The sequence below is a fragment of the Hyaena hyaena genome, unplaced genomic scaffold (assembly GCF_003009895.1).
Source record: "Hyaena hyaena isolate Hyena2069 unplaced genomic scaffold, ASM300989v1 scaffold_505, whole genome shotgun sequence".
In the NCBI taxonomy this organism is placed as follows: domain Eukaryota; kingdom Metazoa; phylum Chordata; class Mammalia; order Carnivora; family Hyaenidae; genus Hyaena; species Hyaena hyaena.
This window is the reverse complement of record NW_024081134.1, coordinates 759,494-770,471: the sequence shown is the minus strand read 5'-3', so window position 1 is coordinate 770,471 and position 10,978 is coordinate 759,494. Positions and strand designations below refer to the sequence as shown.

General features: G+C 45.7%; 1 protein-coding gene across 2 annotated transcripts in view; it reads right to left on the bottom strand.

Moving 5' to 3' along the window:
* Positions 1 to 5,880, bottom strand: part of CTTNBP2NL (CTTNBP2 N-terminal like) — a 53,608-nt gene extending 47,728 nt beyond the window's left edge. Inside the window, exon 1 of one of the 2 annotated variants that reach the window (XM_039254913.1) lies at positions 5,822 to 5,880. The gene's annotated coding sequence lies outside the window, so the exon portion shown is untranslated. Of the gene's footprint in view, positions 1 to 4,361; positions 4,421 to 5,821 lie in introns of those variants that run through there. The other variant, XM_039254914.1, reaches the window with a different exon arrangement.
* Positions 5,881 to 10,978: the final 5,098 nt, after the last annotated feature.

Sequence of the window (10,978 nt, the reverse complement as noted above, 5' to 3'; positions counted from 1 at the left end):
TCGGTTAAGCGTCCGACTTTCGCTTAGGTCATGATCTCGCGGTTCGTGGGTTCGAGCCCCGCGTCGGGCTCTGTGCTGACTGCCAGCTCAGAGCCTGGAGCCTGTTTCAGTCTGTGACTCCCTCTCTCTCTGACCCTCCCCTGCTCATGCTGTCTCTCTCTCTCTCTCTCCTAGAAATAAAATAAAACATTTAAAAAAAATAATGCTGGTTGGGAAGACATGTACAGCACAGTACCTTGAATTACAGCCAACAAGACTGGACTTTATCTTTAAGGAAACGAGAAGCCAGTACACATTTTTAACCAGGTGAATATCATAGCGAAAGCATAGTTTTAGGAGGTTAAAGGTTGAAAGAGCTCATTTCCCTGATGGGAAACTGGAAGTAGGTAAAGTAGGCAGGAGAAAACTTTAACAGCATAGGTATGAGACCAAGATGTGTGAACTAGGATGGCGGCAGTAAGGATGGATGAGAAATGACCGCTGCGAGAGACTCCATGCAGAATTTACAGTAACTTATTGAAGGGGGTGAGAGGGGAAATAATCTCAGGTCAGCTGAGATTGTAGACTGTCTGACTCGAATAATGACGCCATTAACACAAACAGGGATGTTAGAAAAGGAACTGGTTTTAGGGGGAAAATGATGACTGATGTGAGGCATGCTGAATGAGAAGCAGTTAGACTTCCCAAGAGGAACAAATGTGCTAAGAGTCAGCGTGGTGAAAGCTGAAAGGTCTAGAAGTGGAGAAGTCTTCGGGGGGTTGAGCCTTTTAAGAAAATGTCTTCTGTGCCTTCAAAGTGAGAACAAGAGGCAAGAGGAAGAAACCGATACATGGGACTAGACCTGATCATTTTTATACCCCCGAATATTAAATCGCTGAAGAACCGCGACTGGCTCTGTCATTACTCCTGTACCACCTGCAACAGGAAGGACTAGTTAGCAGAAATTGAAAGATGGGGTAGACCTCCTCTCACCAAAGTTAGTGCTTCTCTCTTCTTCCTGCAACTTACGGGTCACTTACCCTTCCTTCTTCTCTCCTTTATAACTTCTAGTTCCTATCTCTTGTTAAAAGACTGGTGCTCTCGCCATTCTGCAGTGGCAGACCCACACCACAGCACTCCTCAGCCTCGCTCCACCCCAGCAGCTCTGTGCAAAGGACTCAAGCAGATGCTCTCAAGGCTCATGGTCAGAAGGGTTTTTTTTTTTTTGGTGTGTGTAAACCCCGTCATCCTGTGCTGTCTTATTTTCCTTTCCAGTTTCTACTGAACCCAGTAACAATTAAGGACAACATTCTTTGTGGCTCTGCAAGTCAGAAAGGATTCATTTAGCAGAAAGGATACATTTAGATTGGAAACTCTGGCTTTGGACCTGAAATACAGACTTTGGAAATACTTGGCAGGGAGGAACCATATTACTGCTTCATTCTCTGCTTCAATGCCTGCTCGTAGTCCTGTTTTCCTCAACCCACACACCCCTGTCCTGGATTCTCCCCACCTCCACTCTTAACTGCTGTCTATTGTTTCTTCTCACCTGCTCCCAGGAATGCTCCTTACTTTGTGGGGGCAGTGGGAAAGTGGTCTTCAGAAGGCAAAAACGTCTTCTGATCAAAATTACCACGGAAAATCCTTTAAATCTCACAGAAGGTACAACCCTGTACTGTCACAGTGTGCACAAAACCATGTATATGACTATACAGGCAGATTGGAGAGTTTGGAGTGTAACGACGGACACTTTGGAGAAGTCGGGTGGCTGGATCCCTTGCCTTTCTTTCTCCCGGGCCAAAAAACTCAAGAAATCTAATTTGTGTGACAGAATTATGAAACCCACACTCTATGAGACAGACAGACACACTCTCCTAAAAGTCCCTGTATCAGATGTTTGAGATCGTAACAAGCATAAGCTTGGCTTTCCTCAACTTAAGAATCTTAGCTATATATTGAAATATTTAAAACCAACCAAATGATAACTAAAATCATACACTAATTCTTCACCTTTGCTAAAATGCGAAGGGAGTAAAAGAATGTTTAATATTCAATTTGGTAATTCACAGGCAAAGTGCCAATAACGACAGTGATAACACCTACTAATATTGTGTGCTTCCTACATGCCAGGGACCTTGTTCCATGATTTATATATTAGTTCATGTAAACCTTAAAAAAAAAAATTATTTCTATGTCGCAGCTGTGGAAAATAGGATATGGTGAGACAGAAAACTCTGCCTTTGCCCGGGGTCACACAGTGAAAGAGCCGCAGAGTTGGGATTTGAACCCAGGTTTGCCTTTGACAGTCTTTCTGTCAATTCCCACACTCCATGGCCTCAAAATAAATAAGCTGTTTTCTCACTGAAATGCTTTGAACGGAGACTTAGAAGATGTGATCTTTAGTTATTAGCAGTGAACATTCAGGAAATAAGAAAAAAACAGCCTTTAGAAACAAGCTGACAAGCCATTCCTGGGTCACCCACCACAAACTGGACAGATTTCCTCCAGCAATAAATAAATCTCTGCTTCTCACATCATGCCACCAAACACCAAAAAATGGCAACCTTTTTTGTGGACTGAATACATTATGCCCACCGTAATCAGTCTGCATGATTCTTTTATTTATTTTATTTTATTTATTTATTTACTTATTTATTTATTTATTTTTTAAGAGAGAGAGAGAGAGAGAGAGCGCGCGAGCGCACGCATGCGTGGCAGAGAGAGGGAGACAGAGTATCCGAAGCAGACTCTGCAGTGACAGCGCAGAGCCCGATGCAATGCAGGGCTCGGAATTCACGAACTGCAGGATCAAGACCAGCGCTGAAGTCAGCCAGTTAGCTTAACTGACTGGGCCACCCACCCAGGCACCCCAGTCTGCATGATTCCATTAGGGACCCGATACTATTTGTGTCCCTGTTCATGTATGTAGGGCTAGTTTAGAAAAGCGCAAAATCAACTTAAAATTCACTTAAAAAACAAAAATCCCAAAGCAGTTCAGTAACTTGTCAAAATCAAACACTCAGAAACCATTCTTGGGGCGCCTGGGTGGCTTAGTCGGTTAAGCATCCGACTTTCGCTTAGGTCACGATCTCGCGGTTCGTGGGTTCGAGCCCCGCGTCGGGCTCTGTGCTGACTGCCAGCTCGGAGCCTGGAGCCTGTTTCAGTCTGTGACTCCCTCTCTCTCTGACCCTCCCCTGCTCATGCTGTCTCTCTCTCTCTCTCGTAGAAATAAATAAAACATTTAAAAAAAAAAAAAAGAAACCATTCTTAAAAACCAGCAGTCAGTTCCTAGTGTGCTCTCCAAAATTTACCTCATTCCACTCAGGTCCAATTCTTAGAAAAATAAAACCCTAAACAACTAGCAGTGATTAAATTAAGAAGTCAGTTTCAAATTTCACTACAACAAAATTATACAGGTAAACATCAGATACCTTCTTATAGGAAATTCAGTGTTTTAAAGTCACTTAAGATACTGGAGTTTCATAAGACATCATATAGGGAAAACAAATCGAGGTAAAAGAAGTGGGCTCTTTATACTAAGCTTATACCTTATCAGTAATTTGCCTTTCTAGTCTACTCTAAGGTGACTGCTTCAAACTGAATTCAACAAACACTTATTAAGTCAAACTATGTCCCAGGCACTGGGAAGGACACAAAGCTTGAAAAAAATTACTACCACCTGCTCTCAAAGAATTGATAATTTAGTGACACAGACTGGACATATACAGAAAACTCCTCTGCGCGTAATGCTTTTCTTCATCTAATATGACCAAACAGTTGTTGGAAAAGGCAGAGGAAGGATTTCCAAGACCCAAAAGTATCAGACGGGTCTTGCTTATTATGCCAAACAATGAAAGAGAATTCTCTGCTCTTTCCTCTCTCCTCATTAAGGCCCTGGTAATCACCCCAGCTTTGGTTTCCTTCGTCTCTTTCCTTCGTTTATTTTCTGTTCTCCACTCATGTAATAAGATATATCTTTTTGGGATTTCCTGTTCTGCTTTTCGTTTTTTCTGCTGCTATTGCTGGGGGCCCGTGTCTCACCCTCCGATCACAGTGCACTTTGGGTTTGCTGGGGAGACCCACCACACAGGTTTCTCTTTGTGCTTTTTTATTGGAGATCTGGAAACGATCACTGAACAGATCTGTGAGCCTTAAGAGGAGCTCTGAAAACTTCGACTCTAACTATTGAAAACTAATGAACTTCAGGAAGTCTACCTTCAGAAAGTCAAATCAGGAAGGTAAGAGACAGCCATTATAACTGCCTACTATGATTTCAACTCCTTGCATCTCATTGCTAGGAGCCTGGCTACAGAGAACAGGAGTAAGATGGACTTCAAGAATGAGAGCAAAACAATAGTAAAAGATACGGCAAATTTTAATACCTGGAAGTGCTACCAGTAGATGATTACTGGGGATTCAGTGTCATTAACATCTGGCCAAAATCATCAATATTTTGCACCTGCTGAAATGAAGGTCAACTGGACAAAGCCTTTATGAGCACAACACAGAGACACTTGGTAGTTACAAGTAGGTAAAGAGCTGGAGTTAACTTTGCTTTTATTTATCCTTCTCGCTGAAATTTAAAATTTGCTGTTACTTGTCATCCGCTAAATGTTGGTAGGAGATACTGGTCTTGTAAAACCAATCAACAACATCATGTATGTATCAGTTTCCCCTGGAGGGAAAAACCCACCATAAAAGAGGGGCTAGAGAGTAACCAAAGGCCAAAGGACCGGATTAATCATAAACCATGGATGGGTGAAGCTGAATTTTCTTCCAACACTTCCTGCCTTTTGTTTCAACAGAACTATACCTTCAAGGTTAACTGCAGTCTCCCTGAGCAACGGACCAACCCACCCTAGAGTGGGGGACACTCATTCCTAATCTAATGCTCTTTATTTACTTATCGGCACTGTTTTAAGAGAAAACATGCTCCTATTCACTGACAAACAATATACACTGCATTCTACCCAGAAAGGCCAACTCTGCAGATATCCAACACACCCACCTCAATGTGAAACATAAAAGGATGGTTTTTCCTCAAGTTCCCAGGGCAGATATAGGATAGAAAGCAAAAATGAAACGCAACCCGAACCTAAAAAACCCCTGGAAGCTGGGTTCTCCATCAAGGAACAGAGAGTGGTGGGAAGGTAAAAGGGTGATGGGGAAGTGGGGAGTTACTATTCCTCCTTCCTCCAGAATCTGGAACAGTCCCAAAGCAAGTGAGCTCTCGACCCCCGCCCCGGTGACAGAGGATCCGAGGGGCTTCAGGAGGAAGGCTGAGGATCAGAGAATGGGGGATGGGAAGAACTTAAGTGGGGGGAAGGCCGATTCATCTGAGGAGCTGGTTGTCTAGGTCAGGTCTTCATTTCTGCTTCGCTCGCCTCTCGTTTTTGGAAAACAGTGATTTTATTTTACGCATGAAACTAACTCTGATCCCACTGTGGCGAGCAGGGACAAGTGTAGGGAGGGATGCTTGGCCTCCCGGGGGTACAAAATGGGGGCGGGGGCGGCAGCCTAGAGAATGGGAACCTGTGCGCCCTCCCCAAGGTTGAGACGCTGGGCGAGGGGGTCCCTTAAGCGAGGGGTGTCAGGAGGGAAGCCCCTTCTGCGAAGCCGGGTAGACCGGGGACAATAAGTAGCTGCGAGGACCCTCGGAGGATGAGAAGCCGCCTCCTCGGGGAATACCGGGAGGCGGAGGAGGCGGCCCCGCCCCCTCAGGGGATGGGCGCAAGTGGCAGTTGGGACTGTGGCGGGACCCCACCGGGAGTCCTACCCTTGCTCTTCTCTCGAGAACCCGGCCTCCCAGCCTCCGCCAAACCCCAGCCCCGGCGGCTCCTACCTTTCCCCGGCGCTCCGGGCTCCGCTCCCCGCCGCCTCCGCCACCCGCTCCCATCCACAGCCCCGGAGACCCCGCCCCTCAACCGCCGGGCAGGAGCACTGGCATTCGCCAGGGCCAATCGTCACCTCGCTTCCTCGGCCCCGGCACCAATGCGCGCGGGCTGGAGGAGGGGCTTCTCCAATGTCATTTAGGCTCCTCCCGGGGCCCCAAGATCCCTTTTGTTTGGGGAGAGCCAGGCCGGGATTGAGCTCGCGTCACTTCCTGGAGGAAGCGCCCTCCTCCGGCCCGGGCTCGGGGGTGGGCTCGCGCCCCTCCCGGCTCCGCTTCTGCAACTTTCCACCTTGCGGGCGGCTTCTGGGCAAGACGGTGGCGAGTGTTTCGTGCTTTGCCCCACTGGTCTGGGAAGCTTGGGAATGGCGGGCTTTGGGGACCCAGATTGATTGGGACATGAACATTTCATTTTATCCAAAATGTTAATAAATGAAGTGCCCTTTGGGGTCTGCTTTAGAATTAGTTGTTGAAAACCCGGGAACGTGGCTTTCCTGCAGTCTCTTTCTCTTGGACAAGCTTGTGGGTATGGTGCTGGAAGCGAGAGCGCAAAGATGATAAACCTGGAGACCGCCCCCGCCCCACCCTGCCCTTCTCGTCTCACCTAACATTGGGAAGAGAGCTACTAGCACTGGAGCCCTGGGCGCGGGGACACGGGGTAGCCCCTGGGAGAGCAAAACCCAGTCCGATCTACCTTCCAGGCAGAAGTCGAGTAATTGCAAATTAGCCTGTCAAGGTTTTCCAGGGTATGCTGGTCAGATGAGGGGACATCTTTGTGTCCTTGGCCCCATTATACCGGGGGTCAATGGCGTTTGCAGTGAAGCAGGAACAAAGGACGGTGTAGAGGATGCAAGGAATGTCTGTCCCTTCTTGTGAGCACAGGAATGCAGATCTTGCTGGTAGCACCTAACCCTCCTAGGACCAAATAATCTGGAGAAGGAAGGGGATGCTTCCTTAACTGCATCCCTAACTGAGGTTAAGGTTTCGGGATGCCTTTTCCATAGACTGCACTCCAGTTCACAGGTTGATTTAGCTGGTTAAAATAATAACAATCATATTATTATTATTATTTAAGTTTATTTATTTATTGTTGAGTGTGTGGGAGAGGAGCAGAGAGGGAAAGAGAATCCCAAGCAAGGCTGCTTGCTTTCAGCGCAGAGCGGACAGAAACCAGGAGATCATGGCCTGAGCCAAAATCAAGAGTCGGTCATTTAACCAACTGAGCCACCCAGACGCCCTAATAATAACCACATTATTTTAAATACAATATAATACATACTTATGATTCGATTAAATATTTACAATGCATAAATAACGTATTGCTTTTCATACATTATTCCTATTCATAACAATTATTAAGCAAGATGCTATTACGGACATAGAATTTGATGAGGTTATTATGGGGTGCTAGTGGGGCTCGTGGGGTCCAGAGCCAATGGCCAAGAAAGAATTCTTGAAGACGTCTTTGGTGCAAAACGGTGGTTTTATTAAAGCACGGGGACAGAACCCATGGGCAGAAAGAGCGGCCCTGGGACCATGAGGAGAGACTGGTTATACACTGTGGAGTTGGGGGAGGCAAAGTCTGGGGGAAGTTTCCCGTGAGACTTTTATATGCTAAAGAAGACTCACAAGATTCCGCAGGCCGAGCTATTGTCAAGTTAAGGTTGTTTTTCCCCTTAGCAAAGCATTAACCTCAAGCCAGTAGGGAGTTCCTGGAGAAACATACTGCTCTGCCTGCCTCAAGTATTTGTCTTTGGGCTGCAGGTTATGAAGAGATTTAATTTTATCTGCCATTTCCTTCTGCTTTGTTTCCCACATCGGTATTCGTCTAGGCAGACTTAGTCCTTAACAGGGGTATAGCTCAGCCCTTATGGGGTTTACAGTCTGATGGGGGGATGTGGTCAGTCTGTGCAGTTACAGAGAACTTTAAAGCAAGTAAGCCAGAATTTATCATGTCACAGTGGCAGGTACTTTCATATGATACCATAACTCAATCTGCACTACTATATGATAAATCTTTCCTATCTTCCTAAGAAGACAGAAATTAAAAGAAATCAAATAAGGTCACAGTGATGGCAAATGGCAAAGAAAGAACTTCCAACAAGGATGTATGACTCCAAACCTGCCCCATATTCTGCTCCCTGAACACTAACTCTCACAAGGAGGGCTGGTCCAGAGAATGAGCCCGGAAGACTATAAAACCGCCATCAGAGCCAGAAAAAGGCTCCTTGCCTGCCTGCCCTATTGCTTGTAAGCCTGAGAGTCATCTCTATTTAAGGACAGCAAGTCGTGCTGAGGTGCTCAACAGCAGCCCAAGGGCTTTTGAAGTAATGAAGTAGGAAATTCAGAACTGAAAGACTCCGTTCCTTGTGTTCGGGAGACCGACAGATCTGAAAGGCGAGATGCAGGCTGGGCACACAGTAGGTGCTCAATGAATACCGACTTGACTTAAAACAGAATGTCTGGCATGGTTAAAAACACGGACCGTGAGGTGCTGGAATAGGCCCACAAATTTGAAAAATCCCATTTCCTCCTCCTCCCTTTGGCCCTGCCTCGGTGTTTGCAATGAGGAAGTGCCTCATTGCCTGACAATGAGGCAGATGTGGGAGAACAGGCTATTTTCTGCTAGCTTCTGAGTCACTGGAAGAGTTGTTCTAGTGAATCAGCTCCTCCCTCCTTCTCCTCCTTTCCTTTGTAGCTGTTACCCCACCACCACCCTTTCTACTCCCAGGGGGACTGGGAGGGCAGTGCTTTGTGGTTTATTTCCTTTAAGGCAACCAGCAGCTCCCCCGACCCCATCCCTTGAGCCCCCTCTGCCCCTTCCTGAGTGAGTGTGGGAGGACCCAGCAAGAATGACATCATTCCTGTCTGGTAGGAATCAGAGTCCTGGGGGTGTTCAGATTGATTTCCTCTTCATTCATCACCTCTGGAGGTAGTGGACAGGCAGAGTTTATGAACTTTGTGGAGACCCTTAGGCTACAGTCTGAGAGAGTTCTGGAGTTTTGCGATTCTTCAACACAAAAAAAATGTAAATAAATTTAGAATCTGGTACAAAGGTGTACAAAGAGACAGCAAGTGAGTTCATAATAATACCTTACATTTGTGTAACACCTGTATATCCATTACTTTATCAATTTGCCAGTAAATATTTATTAAATGCCTATAGTGTGTCAGGCAACAACCTCAGAAGAAGTGGTAAAGATTATAAATTGTGTCCGTTTTTCTCCAAACAGGTACACTTTGTAGGTAGGCGTTCATAAATGTTTATTTGCTGCTTTGCAGAGGTGACGGAGTAGACTAGAAGGGCTAGACTAGAGAAAAAGAATTTAGAACTCTTTTGGAGTTCTTCCTCTTCACAAGCCATGTAAGTTTCCTAATGGTGGCTGCAAGTTACCACCAACCAGATGGTTTAAGACAACAGAAATTTATGGGGCACCTGGGAGGCTCAGTTGGTTAAGCGTGTGACTCTGGATTTCGGCTCAGGTCATGATCTCACTGTTCCTGAGTCTGAGTCCCACATCGGGCTCTGTGCTAATAGCTTGGGATTCTCTCTCTCTCTCTCTCTCTCTGCCTCTCCCCTGCTTGTGCTCATGCTCTCTAAATAAATATAAATAAATAAACTTAAAAAAAAAGACAACAGAAATTTATGCTCTTTCAGTCTGGAGGCTATAAATCTGAAATCCAGGAGTTGACAGGTTGGATCTTTGGGGGAGGGAGCTTTGAGGAAGGATCCATTCCTTGCCTCTCTCCTAGCTTCTGGTGGCTCAGGCAATCCTTGGCTTATAGCTGCATCATCTGAGTCTCCGCCTCTGTCTTCACGTGGTTTTCTTCCTTGGGAGTCTTATGTCTGTACATCCTCTTCTTTTCTTATAAGGATAACAGTCACATTGGATTTACAGCTCACCTAAATGTAGTAGGACTCTTTACACCTGGGAAGGCCTTATTTCCAAACCAGTTCACATTCTGAGGTTCCAGGTAGACATGCACTTTGGGAAGGAGTACAGTCAAACCAGTACACAAGCCTACTTCACATAGTAACCTTCCCCACTTAACTCCACTTAAGTTCATTGGTAAATGGCATGAAGCTAAGGAGCTAATTCCTGAAGATCATTTTGTTCTATGACTGTATGATAATTATAAATGCCAGAAATATTTCTCAAGCCTTTACTATATGCCAGGCACTATGAAATTGCCTGTTCATCTCATTTAACCTATAAAAGAATCTCAAGAGATCGGTATAAATATTCCCATATTACAGATGAGGAAACTGAGGCACAAAGAAGTTAATGGTCATGGAATTCATAAGGGATGAATACTGGATATTTACACAGATCTGATTCCAAAGTGTACCCAGCATAATTACTATGCTCTATCATGTCTCCATCATGCTAGATGGGGTAAGAGTATGGGGAACACAACAAATATTTTAAAACTTGATTTATGGCTTACTTGGAGCTGAGTAGCAATCTTCCTGGGATTATGAGTATAGTCTGAACCTATTTGAAAGCAAGAGAAAGCAAGAGAGGAGGGGAGGGTGGGTGGCAATGGAAATTTAGTAGGGAAGAGGAAAGCCATGGGCACTTACCTGAACCTGTTTCCTCGTTTGTAAAATAGGATAATAGTTCCTGCCTACAACACCTGGTGGTCGTGAATATCCAAGCGAGATGATGGACATGAAAGTATTTAGTAAACTCTGTGAGGGATTATTATAAACTACCTGGGAGATCTTGCTCAGGCTCTCTCTCCTCTCTGGGCCTCAGCCCTTCAGCTAACATCTAGGGCTTTCTAAGACTCCTTCTAGCTGTGACCCCCTGGGATCTACTAAGATGCTGGGGGGCTAGATGTAGAAGTTGGAATGACTGGGAGAAGTGGCCTGTCCTCCCTACCTCCCATTTTCTTCTCCTTCTCCTTCTCCTTCTCCTTCTTCTTCTTCTTTAATGTTTTATTTATTTCTGAGAGAGATATAGAGACAGCATGAGCAGGGGAGGGTCAGAGAGAGAGGGAGACACGGAATCCGAAGACAGGCTCCAGGCTCTGAGCTGTCAGCACAGAGCCCGAAGTGGGGCTCGTACCCACGAACCGTGAAATCATGACCTGAGCCGAAGTCGG